The following is a 20,000-nucleotide window of genomic DNA, read 5'->3' as shown; positions in this document are numbered from 1 at the left end:
GGCGTTTTCAATACTACAACTTTTTTTTTCATTTCGCAAAAATCTGCCTAATAATTCAAACTTCTTATTCTTATCATTTACAGTCTCTTTCACTGGTTTCTTTCCTTTTCTTCTTTTTTTTTTTTCTTCTTCTTATCATTATTATTATTACTATTATTATTATTATTATTATTATTATTATTATTATTATTATTATTATTATTATTATTATTATTATTATTATTATTATTATTATTATTATTATTATTATTATTATTATTATTATTATTATCATTATTATTATTATTGTTATTATTATTATCATCATTATTATTATTACTATTATTATTTTATTTTTCGACCATCATTTAAATGTTTGATTAATTTTCCTTCTCTCTTTCCATTCTACTTTTCTTTAAGCATTTTCTCCTCCTCCTCCCCCTCATCTTCCTCCTCCTCCTCCTCCTCCTCCTCCTCCTCCTCCTCCTTCTCTTCCTCCTTTTCCTCATCCTTGTCCTCCTCCTCGTCCTCCTCCCTCTCTTCCTCCTCCATCTGTTCCTCCTCCTCCTCCTTCTCCACATCTTCCTCCTCTCCTCCTCCTCCTCCTCCTCCTCCTCCTCCTCGTCCTTCCCATCCTCTTAGATCCCTTCCTCTTCTTCTTTCACCTCTTACCCCTTCTCCTCCTCCGATTTCTCCTCCTCCCTGTGACAAAAACGCTCAGAAAATGTGGATGGAGGTAGTGATGGTGGTATTGGTGTTAGTGGTTATGGTAGTGGTGGTGGTGGTGGTGGTGGTGGTGGTGGTGGTGGTGGTGGTGGCGGTGAAGTTTAAAAGCCTGTCACCGGTCTTTCGACACCACTGAAGGTCACTCCTCTAAAATTTTTGCACAAGACGAGACGAAAAAAGAATCAATAACATTTCGTATTCGGTGTTTCGATTCAGAGATTTTCTAAATGTATCTTAAAGACAATAAATAGAGGAAAAATAGATTATGTGGAATATTAATTGAGAGAGAGAGAGAGAGAGAGAGAGAGAGAGAGAGAGAGAGAGAGAGAGAGAGAGAGAGAGAGAGAGAAGAGAAACAGAAAAAAATACAGATAAAAGAACAGGAGGCAATGAAATACTGTAAAAAGCAGAAGAAGAGGAGGAGCAGAGGAGGAGGAGGAGAGAGAGAGAGAGAGAGAGAGAGAGAGAGAGAGAGAGAGAGAGAGAGAGAGAGAGAGAGAGAGAGAGAGAGAGAGAGAGAGAGAGAGAGAGAGAGAGAGAGAGAGAGAGAGAGAGAGAGAGAGAGAGAGAGAGAGAGAGAGAGAGAGAGAGAGAGAGAGAGAGAGAGAGAGAGAGAGAGAGAGAGAGAGAGAGAGAAACCAAGCTGTACAGTAAAACCACCAGACATCCAGACAGCCAGCAAGTGAGACATCCAGGCAGCCAGGCAGACACAGACAGACAGAGACACTTCCAAACATGCATATTACATTAAGACACAGACAGAGGCACAGATAAAAACGAGCCTAGCCGAGGAGAGACAGATACACCGGAAAGAAAAAAAGAGACAAAAATGAAGCACATGACACACACACACACACACACACGGTGATAAGTGGAGCCGGATCAGTGTGACATGTTTAAAGTAGAAAGTGTTTTGTGCTTTCATGGTTAAAAAAGGTTACTACGAATGGCTACTTATACACCTATTACTCATTCCTGCTGCTGCTACTACTACTACTACTACTACTACTACTACTACTACTACTACTACTACTACTTCCAGAACAGCCAGCATAATTCAATCTGCTACCACTCCTGTTCCATTGAGATAATTATTCTTTTAGTCTTATTACCATTATCATAATTGTAGTAGTAGTAGTAGTTGTAGTTGTTGTTGTTGTTCTTGTTGTTGTTGTTGTTTTGTTGCTGTTTTTTTTTTTCTTTTAATAGTTTTCTTTTAATTCATCCATTTCTCTTCTTTTTATAACAGTTATTGTGGAAGATATTTGTAGTAGTAGCAGTGGTGGTGGTAATAGTAGTAGTAGTAGTAGCAGTAATAGTAGAACCAATAGTAGTAGTAACAGTAGAGCAGTAGTAGTGGTGGTGGTGGTGGTGGTGGTGGTAGTGCTGATGGTGGTGACGGTGGAGGTGGTAGCAATGGCGGTGGTGGCGGCAGTAGTAGCAGCCTCTAATCCCAACGGTCCATCATTGCCCACCTCGCTGCTAATCATTGGGGACAAATCACCACGGCGGGGATTGGCAGCGTGATTAAGTGCGACTCAGCGTGACTGACTTACTACTCTGGGTACGCGTGTTGGTGCTCTTTTGTTTGGATTCTTTCACGCTGCCTACTCACCTCACGCTCTTGTCTTTAATGGTGTTCAATTCTCTTCACTCTACCAATCAAATTTCTTCTTTTTGGGTTTGTTTATTTTCTTCACTCTACCAATCAATTTTCTTCTTTTTTGGGGTTTGTTTATTTATTGGTGTTTAATTTTCTTCACTCTGCCAATCAATTTTCTTCTTTTCTTTACTGTTGTTCATTTTTCTTCATTCTACCAATCAATTTTCTTCTTTTTTTTGGTTTGTTTCTTTATTGGTGTTCAATTTTCTTCAATCTTGCCAATCAATTTTCTTCTTTTCTTTACTGTTGTTTAATTTTCTTCACTCTGCCAATCAATTTTCTTCTTTTCATTATTGGTGTTCATATTTTCTTCATTCTACCAATCAATTTTCTTCTTTTTCTGGTTCGTTTCTTTACTTGTGTTCAATTTTCTTTATTCTACCAATTAATTTTTGTCTTCTTTTTTTTTTTTTTTTTTGTTAGTTTATTGTATTTATTTTCTTTTTTTTCTTTTTTTTGTCTCATAGTGTCTCTTATTTTTCATTCATTTTTGTCTATAAAGTTTTTTTTTTCTTTTGGTTTCTTGTTTTGTATTTTCTCTTATTTTTTCACTCATTTTTTGCTACCAAGTTTATTTTTCTTTATTTTGTTCCTAGTTTCGTATTTTCTCTCATTTTTTTCACTTATTTTTGTCACCACGTTTATTTTTGTTTATTTTCTATTTTCGTCGTGTCTCTTATTTGTTCATTCATTTTTGTCTATCAAGTTTATTTTTGTTTCTTATTGTATCGTTGTTGTTTTTTTTCGTTTTAATTTCTTGCTTTGTGTTTTTCAATGTCACGTTACTGTTTGTGTGTTGTTCTTTTCTTTCATTTTACTCCCTAGCAAGCGACTGTCGTTCTTACGTTTTCCTTTTTTTTCATTTTTCTCTTTAATTATTTGTTATTGTCTATTCATTTCACTTCTTTTACTCCACCAAGTTTCTTTCTTTTAATATTCTTTCTTTTTTATGGATTCTTTTTTTTATTTTGTAATGTCAGTCTTCTTCAGTCACCTGTATGTTATCATTTCTCTTCCTGATTTCAGTTTTTACCAACAAATATCAATATTATGTTTTATTTTTATTATCTTATATTTTCCTTTGATTTTTTGCTTTGTATGTTCACGCTTTTCCTTATTCTTCATTTTTATCCATCGTCTCCACCATTCTTGTCTTCTTTTAAGTGGGAGGTATCGAGGCATTTGCTTCCTAATTTTGGCTGACGCTTTTCCTCTTTCCACAGCCAGCACTCAAATGGACCTCTTTTTATCCTCTTTTTTTTTTTTTTCCCTTGGCTGGCCCTCTTCCCTACATAAAAATAATATTCCAGCCACACAAAAGGAACGTGAAAAAAGAATAAATAACAAAACAAAAAAAAATGGCTAGAAAGACGCAGCTCCCTTTAATCTCTTCAGTACTGGGAAGCATATTTACCTTGAGTTTTCGGTACGATTAGACGATTTTATTAATATAAGCAAGGGTCTATGGAGGTCAGAAGATTAATGGCCAGAGTCTTCACTATTCTAATCCCCACGTAAGTTTCTGAAGCTGTAAAAGATCACCAAATAGTAAACAGAATATGAAAACATGTCCCGGTACTGAAGGGGTAATACTACTACTACTACTGCTACTACTACTACTACTACTACTACTATCACCACTGCTAAAGTTAAAGGACTGTGTTTTAAATGAAGTTAGTGTTTCTCGTGGCATTATTATTCTCTCGTCTCCCTGCGCTCGCCAGAACCAAGCTTGTCTTCCTGGGCTAATGGTCTCCACCTCCACACTGCCACAGCTGACCTTTATCTTGAGGATTTTTCAAAGTTTGTTTCGTGGTGCGGTGGAATTTTTTTTTTCTATATATATATTTTTTTTTTTTATTGTTTGCTTATTCAATTTCATTCTAATTTTTTTTTTTTTTTTGCTTTTGTTTATGAGTGGTATAGTGGTGGTGGTGGTGATAGTGGTGAAAGTAGTAGTAGTAGTAGTAATAGTGGTAATAGTAGTAGTAGTAGTAGTAGTAGTAGTAGTAGTAGTAGTAGTAGTAGTAGTAGTAGTAGTAGTAGTAGTAGTAGTAGTAGAATTAGTAGTAGTAGTAGTAGTTGTAGTAGTAGTAACAATAATAACAATAACAATAACAACAACAACAACAACAACAACTACAACTACTACCACCACCACCACCACCACCATTAAAAACAACCCAAAGGAAATCTATCATAATAAAAAAAAAGAAAAGAAAAACACCCATGAAAGCAAATTAATGAAATAAAGTAACCTTGATTCAGAGAGACGGGACGAGAGGGAGGACAGGACGAGGGGAAAACGAGAGACGAGGGGAGAAGTGATGAGGGGAAGACAGGACGAGGGGTAGAAGAGACGAGGGGAAGACATTACGAGGGGAAAACGACACGAAGGGAAAACAGCACGAGGGGAAGACGAGACGAGGGGAAGACTAGACGAGGGGAAGGACGGATGAGGGGATAGACGGACGAGGAAAGCAGGAAAATAGGAACACGAATACAGATTGTTGGGTGCGAGAAGACCCAAGAAATGGAAAAATTGAGGGCGAGTGGACTGGGGAAATTTGAGGCATGGGAGGGTGAAGGGAAGCGGAGGAATGGAATAAGGAAAAAGAATAAGTAACAATGTTTGCCCTGTATCAATTTCCTACTGTGTTTGTGTCCGTGTGTCGTATCGTTTCAAATCAACGTCCGCTGAATTAATTAAATAAAAAAAAATGTCTTTATTCATACATATACAAGAGTCCCCGCTACATTTTCACGGAACAAGAGAACAGAAAACGAGAAGCAGGGGAAAGAAAAACGGAGACTTTGCTTCATTTCGCAGTCTTGTGTGTAACGCGTAGTATCAGATTCTTTTAGGCATGCGTTTTCAGCCTAAGCCTACTTTTTGTATATGAAAGAGGAGGCTTATGAGGGTAAATGTCCTTATGTAAAAAAGAGAGGGGGGAAGCGCGCCCATGCCCACACACGAGAATAAAGCTGTAGGCCTAAGGAGCGGCTGGTAACCTTTTCCCATTTTGCCATCTTGCCATCTTCTCTCCCCTCCTGGTAACCTTTTTTCCAATCTTGCCATCTTGCTATATTCTCCACTCCCTTCCTGGCAACCTTTTCTAATCTTGCCATCTTGCCATATCCTTCCTTCCTCTCCTGATAACCTCTTTCCTATCTTGCCATCTTGCCATCTTCTCTGTTCGTCTCCTGATAACATTTTCTAATCTTGCCATCTTGCCATCTTCATTCCTCTCCTGGTAACCTTTTCCAATCTTGCCATCTTGCCATATTCTTTCCTCTTTTCCTGATAACCTCTTTCCATCTTGCCATCTTGCCATATTCTCCCCCCCTTTCCTGGTAAACTCTTTCCATCTTCTTTGCCATCTTTCCTGGTAAACTCTTTCCATCTTGCCATCTTGCCATTTTCTCCACTCCTCTCCTGACGCCACAATTTGATCTCCATAACCTCCATAACAGCCGCGCCTATTGCTTTTCCTTCCCACTTTCTCGGTATCAGCACAACAGATAACACTGACAAGGAACGGTTTGGCAGGAAAAGTTGTAGTTTCTATCTAAAAAAAGAGGGAAATATTCAAGAATGTCATTTGTTTTCCTTTTAATTAGAGTTTTTGCTTTTTAACCTCTTCAGTACTGGGAGACATTTTTCCCTTGAGATTTGTGTACGATTAGACCATCTTATTAACATTAGGAAGATTCTATGGAGGTCAGAAGATTAATGGCCACAGTCTTCACTATTTCAGTACTGGGGCGCATTTTTACCTTGAGATTTGTGTACCATTAGATCTTTTTATTGACATTAGGAAGGGTCTATGGAGGTCAGAAGATTAATGGCCACAGTCTTCACTATTTTAATCCCCCCACATGAGTTTCTGAAGCTGTATAAAATCACTGTGATACATTTTAAGATTTGTGTATGACTAGACCATTTTATTAACATTAGGAAGATTCTATGGAGGTCAAAGATTAATGGCCAAAGTATTCATTATTTCAGTCCCCCCAAAGTTTCCGGGGCTGTATAAAATCACCAAATAGTAAGCAGAGTGAATACGGAAACGCGTCATGGTACTCGAGGGGTTAATGAGAGTTTTGCTTCTTAAGATGAAAAGTATGTCTGTAAGATTGATGTGTTACTGTTGCTTACCATTGATTCTGTTTTTGCTTATATCTTCATCTTTGTTTTTGTCTTTTTATTTTTTAGTTCTTTTTTTTTGATGAGGAAGTTAATAAATGTTCACTTTGGATCAATAAATTTCGTTTTCTTTTTCTTTTTAGAGAGAGAGAGAGAGAGAGAGAGAGAGAGAGAGAGAGAGAGAGAGAGAGAGAGAGAGAGAGAGAGAGAGAGAGAGAGAGAGTTTATGGCATTTGATGTTGGTTTGATGGCATTTGAGGTGAATTTCTTTTCTTCTCTCGTCTGATAAAAGTTTCCTTGGATCAGTAAAAGCAAGGATGTGATTCTCTCTCTCTCTCTCTCTCTCTCTCTCTCTCTCTCTCTCTCTCTCTCTCTCTCTCTCTCTCTCTCTCTCTCTCTCTCTCTCTCTCTCTCTCTCTCTCTCTCTCTCGTGTGGAAAAACAATTGCTCTCCTTGGACAGAAAGAGGAAACTATATTTTTCTCTGGTCTTAGGAAAACCATTGCTAAATTTGAGTTGACTTTTATTTTATTTTTTTATTTTCTCACATTCTTGAAAAGGTTTGAGCCGGTACACAAAGTTTCGTTTTTTTTTATATATATGAGGGAAAAAGGTCCTTGGTTTTGTATCAGCAGACAAGTTTTAATTTCCTGTCGTTTAGGAAAGCATCTAATACCTTTTTGGCCACTTAAAGCTAATTTTCTTGTATCATCTAAGAAAAGTTTTGTTATTGGATAAGTAAAACGGTTCCTCTTTCCTCTAGTCTGGGAAATCAAGTAAGTGATAAATCCAAACTTTCCTTTTTCCGTCACTTTGGAAAACATGGAAGACTTGGATCAGTAAAGAAAAACACACAATGAAGTCTCTGGTCTAGGAAAACACACAATGAAAACACACAATGAAGTCTCTGGTCTGGGAAAACAATACATGGATCTGGGTCGGTAAACACATTTTTTTCTCTCCCTCGCTTGGGATAAAGTAGTTAGTTTAGTATCGGCAAAAGCTATTTTTATCTTTAATCTACAATGGGAGAGCAATTAATGGCCACGGATCGGTAAAGATAAAGTTTTTGAATGGACATAGAAAACTTATTTATCTATGCATACAAAACACAGATATTCCTTCCTCTCTTCAGTTTTCCTTTTGACTTTATACTAGTTATCAAATGAACACTCTGAACATAAACGAACAAAAGAAAAACAGATCTATAGTGTGAAAAATAGTCTTCTCTTCCCTCCTCCATCTCAAGACGCCTCAGCCTGGCGCCGGGAACTATTGGTCTAAAGAAAACGTCAATTTGAGTCAATCTGAATTTGAGTCAATTTGTGTCCGATGGAGAGGAAGTCGAGGGAGCAGCGCGTGGTGGCGGGAAAGACTTACAGGGAAGACTGGACCGCTCGATGCCGCCTGAATGAGATTAAGCCAACGTCATGTGACTAAGAGGTAATGGAAAAAGGGAAGAAAGGGTATAAAAATGAAGTCTTGTTGGTGTTAAAATATATACGCGTAGACAAAAAGTATGAAGGAATGAATAATAAGAAAGATAGATGATTAAACTAGAGAAACTTAAAGAGACGAAAATAAAGGGGTAAGGAAAGAAACGTAGATAAGAAAGTAAATATTGTGAAGTGGTGGTGTGAAGGAAAATTAATGTAAACAGAGAGTAAGAAAGAATAAAGAAAGATGACAGATTAAAACAGGAAACAGCGCAAAGAACAAATTAAAAAAGCAGAAAAGAAAAGAGACTGTGAACTGTAAGAAGAAAAGAGAAAGAAAAGGAAAAATATGAGGTTTGTGATGAAGAAAGAAATAGGAATGCAGACAAGGAGTAAATAAGAACAGAAAAAATAGATGATGGTTACATGAGAGCTATGAGACGAAAAAAAAAAGAAAAGAAAGACTAGAGAATTATGAAACAGAGATCAAATAAATAAAACCAGAAATAAAGAAAGGAAAGAAAAGAGTGTTAGAAAGAGTCAATAAGGAAGATAGAAGGTTATTCGAGGTTGGAGATGTGACGTGACTCGAAGAGGAATGGAAAAAAAAGTAAAAAGAAAAAGAAAATGTAGGATTGTTGTTGTGAAGGGAAAGAGTAAACAAAGAGTAAGCAGGAATGAACAAAGAGGACAATTAGTGGCTGGGTAGAATTAATGCACTGAGAAAGGATTGTGAAAAGAAAAAAAAAGAGGAAAATAAGGTAAAAATTAAACAGATTATTGTGAGTAAGCAACAAACAAACAGACAACATTGTAAGTGGATGAATGTAAAGGAACATCACGTGACTAAATTCTGAAGGAGAATCTAAAAATAATAAACAAATAAAACAATGTGAAAAGAAAGAAGAAAATGGTATGTCGTCCAGTTTATTAAAGAGCACATGAAGTGAAGCCAAGAAGAAGAACACTGAGTGAAACTGAAAAACAAATGAAGACAAGAACTGGGAAATAAATAATGATAAAAAAAAGACTAGTGACAGGAAAGAAAAAAACCATGTGTGTTATAAAGAGGCTTGAGAAATACGATTAAAGAAGAATTCTAAATAATAAGAAAAAACGAAAAGGTAATAGAAAATACCAAATGATGACACAAAATATAGTGAAACAGAGAAACAGATGAAAACAAGAACTAAAAATAAGTAACGATAAAAAAAAGTTATGGAGTTATAGAGAAATTTAAAAAAAAATACCAGTAAAGAAGAATATTTCCAACTAATAAGAAATAAACGAATAATTAGAGAAAAATACCAAATAGTAACAAAACCCACAATAAAGAAAGAACCACAGCGCAATGCAAGAACCGCCTCAGCCTCACCTCTCTGGGGAGAAGGGCCGCAGCACCAGAGACCCGTTGTTGAGCACGTCCATGTAGGGGGAGTGCGGGGCCAGGGCGTGTCCCTCCCGCGTGGTCCAGGTCACGGCGGGAGGCGGCGACCCTTCCGCCAGGCAAGCCAGCACCACACCGTCCCGGAGGCGAACACGACACGAGCAGGGGGTGTGACGGTCAGGCGCGGCCCTCCACCTCCGCCACGCACTGCTGGGGAGAGATAGAGAAAGGGATAGTTAGTGGAGGTCTGTGGTGGTCCAGAAGAGGGAGAGAATGAGGGGGTGTTAATGTGGGGATGATATAGAGAGAGAGGGGAAGGTATAGGGAATGTTCCTCTGAGTGTGCTAGAACTAGAGAGCAAGGGGAGGGGGTGTTAGTGAGACGGGGATAGTTAGTGGAGGTTCGTGGTGGCTTAGAAGGGGGAGAAAAGGAGGGGGTGTTAGTGTGGGGTGATATAGAGAGAGGGGGAAGAGAAAGGAAATGTTAGTCGAGGTGTGGCGTTGTCTAGACAGCGAGGGGAGGTGGTATTAATGGGGGAGGGGAATTATCTAGGAGAAAGGTGTGGTTATCGAGAGAGGGAAAGAAAAAGGTGTTGTAAGGCTGCGAGGTTATCTAGAAAGGGAAGGGAATGGGTGTCAGTGAGGTGGTGTGGTTATCTAGAGAGGGAGGAATAGGGTCTTAGTGGTAGTGTGTGGTGATCTAGACAGTGGAAAAGGCAGGGAGGGTTAGTGGTGGGTATGGTTGCCTAGAGAAAAAGGAGAAAAAGGAAAGTGAGTGAAAGTAAGAAGTATGGTGATCTAGAAAGAGTAGGGAAGAGGGAAGGGAAATGGTGTTAGTGGTGTTGTGTGGTTATTTAGATTAAAAAGGGAAGAGAGGGTTAGTGGTGGAAGATGTGGTTGTCTAGAAAGAGAGAGGGAAGAGAAAGGGTGGTGTTAGTGGTGGTGTATGGTGATCTAGAGAGTGGGAGAGGGAGGGGAGGTGTTAGTAATGTGTATGGGAGTCTAGAGGGGGGAGGGAGAGGAAGGTATTGGTGGTAGTGTATGATTGTATGGAAAGAAAGAGAGAAGGAGAGTGGAAGTGGGATAATCAGTAATTTTCATGTACAAAAAGACGATAAAACTTGAAGAAAAAGGCCAACAGTGATACCATTCCCTAAATAACAAACTATCTAACTATCTTATAACTTCCCCCTTAAAAGAATCCAGCTCATAGGGAGAGGAAATACAGAAGCAGGCAGGGAGCTCCAGCATTTACCAGTGAAGGGGATGGAAGACTGAGGTGGACAGAATAGCGATGAGAGAAAGTAGAAAGTGTTGTGCAGCGAGGCCACGGGAGGAAGAGAGGCAGGCAGTAGGCAAGATCAAAAGAGCACTTAGCGTGAAAATAGTGGCAGAAGATAGCAAGAGATTCAACACAGCGGCGATAAGAGGGTCTGTGGTCTGTGGTCTGTGGTCTGTGGTGTGTGGTGTGTGGTCTGTCCCTCGTCCTTCGTCCCTCTTGATCTCAGTTCTCTCAATTATCTCTCCCTACCTTCCCTCCACCCTCTGCTGTGACTCATCAGCTTAAAAGAATTGTCTGGTTCGCGGCGTCATTTCTCAACACAAAAAAGCTGATTAATTAAATACATTAGGGATTACATTTCAGCGTCTCTTTCGTCTATTAATTCCTAGTGATGTTTTTTTTTTCCCCTTTTCTTCGTTAAACCATTTAAATCATATCTCTTTTTACTTCTATTAAAAAAATCATTAAATACAAACCCTTTCACTTCTGCCCAGTTTTGTCATTAGGGATCACTTTTCAACGTTTCTTTCGTCTATTAATTCCTAGTATTGTTTTTTTTCTTGTGATTGTTCTCCTTCCTTCACTAAACCATTTAAATCATCTCTCAAATACAAACCCCTTTCAATTCTCCCCAGTGAAGTTACCTTTTCGACATTAGGGATCACTTTTCAACGTTTCTTTCGTCTATTGATTCCTAGTGCTGATTTTTTTATTTTTTTTTTTACATTTTTTCTTTTTTTATACCATGTGGGCTTTTCACGGGAATTTATGGGCTAAAGGGAATACTTTTTAGGGTACCTCCTATCTTAAAGCCCACCCGCTAGGAAACCGTTGCCCCGAGTGAGGAAGCCCAACCTACACTCAGACCGTGGACAGGATTCGAACCCGTGTGCTTGGAGACCTCTAGGATCCCAAAGCACACATGGTTCCACTGTACCACGGCGGCCCCTGCTAAACTATTTAAATCATATCTCTTTGCTATTTCCCACACTTCAATTCTGCACAGTGAAGTCACCTTTTTGTCATTAAGGATCAGGGATTACCTTTCTTTTGTCTATTAGTTCATTATTTCCCTTCCTTCGCTAAGCCATTTAAATAATCTCTCTTTGCTACTTCCCTTTCTTTTCTCTATCCCTTCTATCTCTGCCATTCATCTAATTCCTATCCCTTTTACCTCTAAATAGCACCCTTGTAGTCCTCCTCCTCCTCATCCTCCTCCTCCTCCTCCTCCTCCTCCCTCAGTCTTCCCTTCTCTCCCCTTAATATCTCTTAATCTCCCAATGGTCTCCCCTCTCCGCCAGTAATCTCCAGTGCCTTGTTTTTTTCTCCCTCTCATGACCATCACTCCATTCCTGCTCGGGGTGGTGGTGGTGGTGGTGGTGGTGGTGTGCAATTTAGTTCATCTATTTCTCCATTTTTTTTTTTTTTTTTTTTTGCTTTATTTAATTTCTTTCTTACTTTTTACTTATTTTTTATCTTTTCAATATTTGTTCCTTTTATTTTGTTCATTTATTTCTCTCATTCTTTTTCTCTTTTCACTTTCGTCTTCGTTTCTATATTTTTCCTTTTACGTTTCCTGTAAAAAAGAAAATTGGACAACACCTGATGAGAAAATTAAAGAGAGAGAGAGAGAGAGAGAGAGAGAGAGAGAGAGAGAGAGAGAGAGAGAGAGAGAGAGAGAGAGAGAACAATGAAGCTGAGAATTCAAAGGAGAAGGAAGCAAAACAAACACTACATCACACACACACACACACACACACACACACACACACACACACAAAGAACCAAACAAAGACAAAACAAAAAAGAAAATAGAGAAGAAAAGAGAAAAAAGAGAGAAAAGGAAGCAAAGGATGAGTGAATCGTTGCTGAGATTGTCTGAGTGTCTGAGAGAATGTCCATCACTTTCCTGGAGAAGGAGGAGGAGGAGGAGGAGGAGGAGGAGGAGAAACAAGAATGATAGACAGCAAGGCCCAGAAGAGGATTGTTGGGAGAGGATTAAGGGTGCAAGAGGAGGAGGAGGATGAAGAGGAAGAGGAGGAGGAGGAGGAGGAGGAGATTGAAGAAGAAGAGGAGGAGGAGGACAAAGGAAGCCCTCCCCTCAGCAGTTATCAACACACACAATCGGACACAGAGCAAGAGTCAGCAAATTTGTGTGACTCTCTCTCTCGATCAGTCCTCCATCATCGGCCCTCTCCCTCTCTCCTTTGTTAGAGAGAGAGAGAGAGGGAGAAGCAAAGATAGAAACACAAGAAAGAGATACAAAAAGATAAAAGACGAAGGAGGAAATGGAAGAAAGGAGGAAATAAGGAAAGGGAGAGACAGAGAACGAAGGAAGAAATAAAAGAAGGAAGGAAAGAAGGAGAAAGAGAGACAGAGAGAGATACAAAAAAGACAAAAACGAATGAAAAGATGAAAGAAGGAAGGAAAGAAGGAGAAGAAAAGGGAAAGAGAAAGAACGAAGAAAGAAAAAAAGAAGGAAAAAAGGAGAGGGAGAGGGAGAGACAGAGAGGGAGAAGCAAAGACAGACGGAAACACAGAAAGAAATACAAAACAATAAAAATGTAGGGAAGAAATGAAAGAAGGAAGGAAAGAAGGAGGAGAAGAGGGAGAGAGAATGAATGAAGGAAAAAAGAAAGAAGAAAAAAAGAGAAGGGAAGGGTCAAATTCAGATCAGGAAAGGAAAAACGAAGCTTACAAGTTGACCAACAAGACAATTTTTCCCTGCCACTCAGAAAAGGAAGGAAGGAGGAAGGAAATAGAGAAAGAGAGGAATAAAAATAGGAGATGGAAGGGCCGGAAGAAGAGCTGAGGGATGGAAGGAGGGAGGCAAATAGAGGAGAGAATTAAAGGCAGGGAGGAATTGTGCAAGATGAAAGGAAAAGGAGAGGAAGATAGAAATAAGAGAGGAAACAGGAGAAGAGGAAGAGGAAACGAAAAAATATAGAAAAGAATATTAAAATGGAAAAATATGAGAGAGAGAGAGAGAGAGAGAGAGAGAGAGAGAGAGAGAGAGAGAGAGAGAGAGAGAGAGAGAGAGAGAGAGAGAGAGAGAGAGAGAGAGAGAGAGAGAGAGAGAGAGAGAGAGAGAGAGAGAGAGAGAGAGAGAGAGAGAGAGAGAGAGAGAGAGAGAGAGAGAGAGAGAGAGAGAGAGAGAGAGAGAGAGAGAGAGAGAGAGAGAGAGAGAGAGAGAGAGAGAGAGAGAGAGAGAGAGAGAGAGAGAGAGAGAGAGAGAGAGAAGATTCTGTAACTCTTTTCTTCGTTTTTATATTGCACAAAGTCGTCCTTCTCCTCTCTTCCTCTTCCTTTTCTTCTCCTTCTCCTCCTCCTCCTCCTCCTCCTCCTCCTCCTCCTCCTCCTCTTCCGTGTTCTAAAAGGCGTCCATTTTCTTTTCTGCTTCATCCGTGTCTTAAAATCTCCTCCTCTGTTTTCTTCATCCAAGGAGATTCAAACTCCATTACGGGGCGCCAAAACAGGTGTGCGTGCGTGCGTGCGTGTGCGTGTGTGTGTGTGTGTGTGTGTGTGTGTGTGTGTGTGTGTGTGTGTGGGAGGAAAAGAGGAGGAAAAATAAATGTGTTAGGATATATGCTTTTTTTAATATATATTTGGTTTGGTTTGGTTTGGTTTAAATGGTGATGGTGGTGGTGGTGGTTGAAGTAGTAGTAGTAGTAGTAGTAGTAGTAGTAGTAGTAGTAGTAGTAGTAGTAGTAGTAGTAGTAGTTGCTGTTGTTGTTGTTGTTGTTGTTGTTGTTGTTGTTGTTGTTGTTGTTGTTGTTGTTGTTGTTGTTGTTGTAGTAGTAGTAGTAGTAGTAGTAGTAGTAGTAGTAGTAGTAGTAGTAGTAGTAGTAGTAGCTGTAGTAGTAAAGCAGCAGCAACAACAACAAGAGCAGAAGTAACAGGAATCACAATGAACAAACCACCCGCTGACACCACCACCACCACCACTACTGCCACCACCACCACCACACCACCACCACCACCACTACTGCCACCACCACCACCACTACACCACCACCACCACCACCACCACCACTGCCACCACCACCACCACCACTACTGCCACCACCACCACCACTACTACTGCCACCACCACCACCACCACCACTGCACCACCACCACCACTACTACTGCCACCACCACCACCACTACTACTGCCACCACCACCACCACTACTACTGCCACCACCACCACCACTACTACTGCCATCACCACCACTGCCACCACCACCACTACCACCACCTCCACCACTACTGACACCACAGCCACTACCACCACCACCACCACCACTACTGCCACCACAGCCATTGCCACCATCAGCAATATCACCACAGCATAACATAACATAACATAACAGAACGTAACATTAGCATAACATAACAGCATAACAGATCATAACAAACCCTAACATAACATAACATAACATAACCTAACATAAACCGAACCTCAAGAAGTAGTGGCAGCAACATACAACAAACACAGCATATATGAAACAAACAAGGCATGTATACACCACAGCATACATACAACAGGTACCACATACACAGGAGACACACACAAACATACAAAACACGACACAGCAACAACATACAACAGGCAAGCAATAAATCCAAACAAAATGTATGAACTGGGTGAAATAAACGTGTGGTCTCCTTAATGACAAACCAGAAATAACGTTAATAGATCAAGAAATATTAGCAGAATGTTCAGATAGATTAAAACACTGCAGAAAAATCGATACACCACCACCACCATCACCACTACCACCACCACCACCACCACTACCACCACCACCATAACCAAAACAATGGGTGACACTCAGTCATGTAAAAGAAAAGAAAATAAGGAGAAAGAAGACCAGGAGGAGGAGGAGGAGGAGGAGGAGGAGGAAGAGTAGAAGAGAAAGAGGAGGAAGAAAGGGGTAAGAGAAGAATGAGGTAGAGAAAATGAAAGAGGAGAAGAGGAAGAAGAGAAGGAAGATAAGAGGAGAAGAAGGAAGAGGAAAAGAAGAGGAAAAGGAGGAGGAGGAGGAGGAGGAGAAGGAGGAAGAAGAAGAAAAGGAGGGTGAGGACAATACAAGGAGAAGGAAGAGAAAGAGAAGAGAATAACGAGGAAGAGAAGGAAGAAGAGGAGAAGAGGAGGAGGAAAAAGAGAAGAGAAGGAGGAGGAGGAAGAGGAGGAGGAGGAGGAGGAAGAGGTCTAGAATATTGAGATGTATTGATAACCTGTGAAAACAAGCGAACGGAGGAGGGAAGGGGATGGAGAGGGGGGGAGGCTCACTTCCACTAATGAATGAAGAAAATGATCGATACTTTACGAAGCAGCTCAGAAAGGAGTGTTCAGGCGAGCGAGTGGGAGACGAAAAAAGATGAAAAAGAAGGGAAAAGATGGAAGACGAAAAAAAAACATGAAAAGAAGGAAAAAAGGAATGATATTGAATTAAATGAAGGGAAAAAGAAAAAATGGGTAAAGATGAGGAGGAAAAGTAAAAAGGAGGAAAATAGTAAAGGTTAATAGATGATAATGGTTTGTTTTCTTTCTTTTTCTTGATCTTTTCACGTCCCTCGATTTTCAAAAGGAAGAAAAAAAAGAGTTAAGGAAAATAAGAAAAGATATAAAAGTTGGAAAGAATAAAGAGATAAGACTGATTATTATTATTATTATTATTATTATTATTATTATTATTATTATTATTATTATCATCATTATTTTTTTACTTATATTTTCCGAAACAAGAAAAGTAAAGATGATAAATAGGAAAATGGGTCTCTCTCTCTCTCTCTCTCTCTCTCTCTCTCTCTCTCTCTCTCTCTCTCTCTCTCTCTCTCTCTCTCTCTCTCTCTCTCTCTCTTCAGCTTCTATTTTCAGCTTATTTTTCTCCTCCTCCACCTACTCCTTCTCCTCCTACTCCTCCTCCTTCTCCTCCTACTCCTCCTCCTTCTCCTCCTCCTCCCCCTTCTCCTCCTCCTCCTCCCCCTTCTCCTCCTCCTCCTTCCCCTCCTTCTCCTTCTCCTCCTTCACGTCACTCTATCATGGGCGTGTTTAAGTCTGTCAAGGGGAAAGCACTTCATCTCTTTCTCTCTCTCTCTCTCTCTCTCTCTCTCTCTCTCTCTCTCTCTCTCTCTCTCTGGCGCCAAAAATATCCAAAAATGCCTCAATTATGTTCAGACAAACATTATTTTCTTCCCTCCGACAATATTCTGCAGAGGAGAGAAGGAAGGAAGGAGGGAAAGAGGAGAAGGAAGAAAGGAAGGAAGGAAGAAAGGAAGGAAGGAAGGAAGGAAGGAAGAAGGAAGGAAGGAAGGAAGGAAGGAAGGAAGGATGGAAGCAAGAAACGAATGAATGAGAGAACGAACGAACGAACGAAGGAAGGAAGGAAGGAAGGAAGGGCGGAAGGAAAGGAAGCAAGGAAAGAAGGAATGAAGAAGGAAAGGAAGAGAAGGAAGGAAGAAAAAATAAAGGAAAATGAGAATGGAAGGAAGAAAAAGGAAAGATGAAGAGATGGTAAAGAAAACTGAGCAATTAAGAAAGAGAGAGAGAGAGAGAGAGAAAATAAATAAAATACATGACGAGTTTGTAAATGTTTAAGTTTTCACTATTTTTTCTCGTTTTCTGTTGTAATGATGTTTTGTAATTGTAAAGAAAATGGAAGAGGATTGTTTGCTTTGTAGAAATAAGACATAGAGTAGTAGTAGTAGTAGTAGTAGTAGTAGTAGTAGTAGTAGTAGTAGTAGTAGTAGTAGTAACAGTACTAGTAGTAGTAATCTAATCATAAGTTTAGTTTGTATATAATTCTCTCTCTCTCTCTCTCTCTCTCTCTCTCTCTCTCTCTCTCTCTCTCTCTCTCTCTCTCTCTCTCTCTCTCTAGTTAGTTAGGATTATCTTTTCAATAATATCTTCTTCTGTTGGTCATTTACTATTACTGTTATTATTATCATTATTATTATTATTATTATTATTATTATTATTATTATTATCATTTGTTGTTATCTCTTCTTTCCCTCCACCTCCTCCTCTTCCTCCTACTTCTCCTCCTACTTCTCCTACTTCTCTCCTCCTCCTCCTCCTCCTCCGCAATTCCATCCAGCATTATCCTCTTTCCTCCTTTTTCTCTTCTTCCATTCTTCTTATATTCTTTCTATGTCTCATCTTTCTTAATCTCAGAGGCTTCTCTCAGTGTGCGTTATTATTTTCATTATTATTATTACTATTATTATTATTATTATTATTATTATTATTATTATTATTATTATTATTATTATTATTGATGTTATTGTTATTGTTTTTGAAGTTGTTGTTGTTACTCCTGTTGTCATTGTTGCTATTGTTGTTGCTGTTTTTGTTGTTATTGTTATTGTTGTTCGTGATGTAGTAATAGTAGTAGTAGTAGTAGTAGTAGTAGTAGTAGTAGTAGTAGTAGTAGTAGTAGTAGTAGTAGTAGTAGAAAAGAACAAGAACAAGAACAAGAGAAGAAAAGAAGAAAAACTCATAATTATTTTTCCTGTTGCTTGTTGTTATTGTTTTCTTGTTAAACCTTATAAACAAAACCGGAAATATCTCATATACCACATTCGTCTCTCTCTCTCTCTCTCTCTCTCTCTCTCTCTCTCTCTCTCTCTCTCTCTCTCTCTCTCTATCTATCTATCTATCTATCTATCTATCTATCTATCTATCTATCTGTCTATTAATCAGTGCACACCCACGCTCACAAAGAAGGCGCGAGCGAGTGGGCGGATGAGCAGATGGGCGGATGAGCGGGTGGGCGGGCTGGCGTGTTGGCGGGCAGGCGGGTGAGTTGGCGGGTGGACAGGATGGCTTGCTGGTGGGCGGGCGAGCGGGTTGGCGGGCAGGGGCAACAACAACACAATGCCAGGCGCCGCAACACACGCCCCACACCGGGACACAATACCAAGCAACACAAAGGAGGCAACACAACACAATGCAACACAACACGCCGCGGGAAAAGTGTAAACAAAAATATGAAAAGAGGATGCTGATCGATTTGAGAGAGAGAGAGAGAGAGAGAGAGAGAGAGAGTGTGTGTGTGTGTGTGTGTGTGTGTGTGTGTTTAATCTTTCATATCCTTTTCTATAGATTCTTTTCAGCACCAAATTTGAAAAACTGGAAAAAAATTAAGGAAGACAAAATGAAAAGCTGGGATAATCAAACTATCTAATAAATACGGTAACTCATAAAGAAGAATCGAAATAATGTGAAAAAATAAAGAAATAAGAGTTTTAAGAGGTTTTTTGCACTATTTATACCACCACCACCACCACCACCACCACAGCACCTCAAAACCCGCCACTCCTTCCTCTCTCCCTCTTCTTTCACTCCCTCCGTCACCACAACCACCACATCCACCTCTCCTATTCCTCCACTATCATTCTTCCATCTCTCCTCTTCATCATCAATATTTTTCCCTCCTTCCTTTTTTCTTCCTCCACTTTTTATCTCCTTCTTATCCTTTTTTCACTTCTATATCCTCCTTTACCCCATCTCTCTCTCTCTCTCTCTCTCTCTCTCTCTCTCTCTCTCTCTCTCTCTCTCTCTCTCTCTCTCTCTCTCTCTCTCTCTCTCTCTCTCTCTCTCTCTCTCTCTCTCTCTCTTTCTCTCTCTCCTAGTTCTCTTCCCTTTCCTATCATCATAGGCTAATCAGGCAATGCTCCAGGGCACATCCTCCCAGGGCCGCCATTCACCTGGGCCGCCCCTGGGGAAATTCAAAGGTAATGTAGATGTCATTGAAGGGACGGTGGCCACTCCTCTCCTCCTCCACCTCCTCTTCCTTCTCCTCCTCCTCCTTCTCCTTCTCGTCTTCCTCCTCTTCGTCGTCTTCTCTGCCACTCTCAGCCAAAACTAGGATAGCGGCCTCTTCTCTTCTCTTCTTCTTCCTCTTCCTTCTTCTTCATCTTCATCTCCTCCTCCTCCTCCTCCTCCTCCTCCTCCTTTCCTTTGTATTCCTCCTCCTCCTCCTCCTCCTCCTCCTCCTCCTCCTTCTCCTCCTCCTCCTCCTCCTCCTCCTTCTCTTCTACTCTCAAGTCAAGGAACCATGTTGGCTTTGTGCTTGATTAAAGAACAGCTGTGTTTGTGTATGTGTGTGTGTGTGTGTGTGTGTGTGTGTGTGTGTGTGTGTGTGTGTGTGTGTGTGTGTGTGTGTGTGTGTGTGTGTGTGTGTGTGTGTGTGTGTGTGTGTATGTTTAATTCACCTCGGTCGCCTGCTGGTCACCCAGCCAGTCTTCCCCATTACGGAGCGAGCTCAGAACTCATAACCGATCTTTGGGTAGGACTGAGACCACAACACACTCCGCACATCGGGAAACCGAGGCCACAATCCCTCGAGTTACATCCCATACCTATTTACTGCTAGGTGAACAGGGGCCACACA

At 40.1% G+C, this 20,000-nt stretch overlaps 1 pseudogene; it reads right to left on the bottom strand.

Moving 5' to 3' along the window:
• Positions 1-20,000, bottom strand: part of LOC123507822 — a 388,467-nt pseudogene that overhangs the window by 229,821 nt on the left and 138,646 nt on the right.

The sequence above is a fragment of the Portunus trituberculatus genome, chromosome 23 (genome assembly GCF_017591435.1).
Source record: "Portunus trituberculatus isolate SZX2019 chromosome 23, ASM1759143v1, whole genome shotgun sequence".
Classification (NCBI taxonomy): Eukaryota; Metazoa; Arthropoda; class Malacostraca; order Decapoda; family Portunidae; genus Portunus; species Portunus trituberculatus.
Note: the sequence above shows the minus strand (reverse complement) of the source record. Positions and strands in the feature narration are given on the sequence as shown.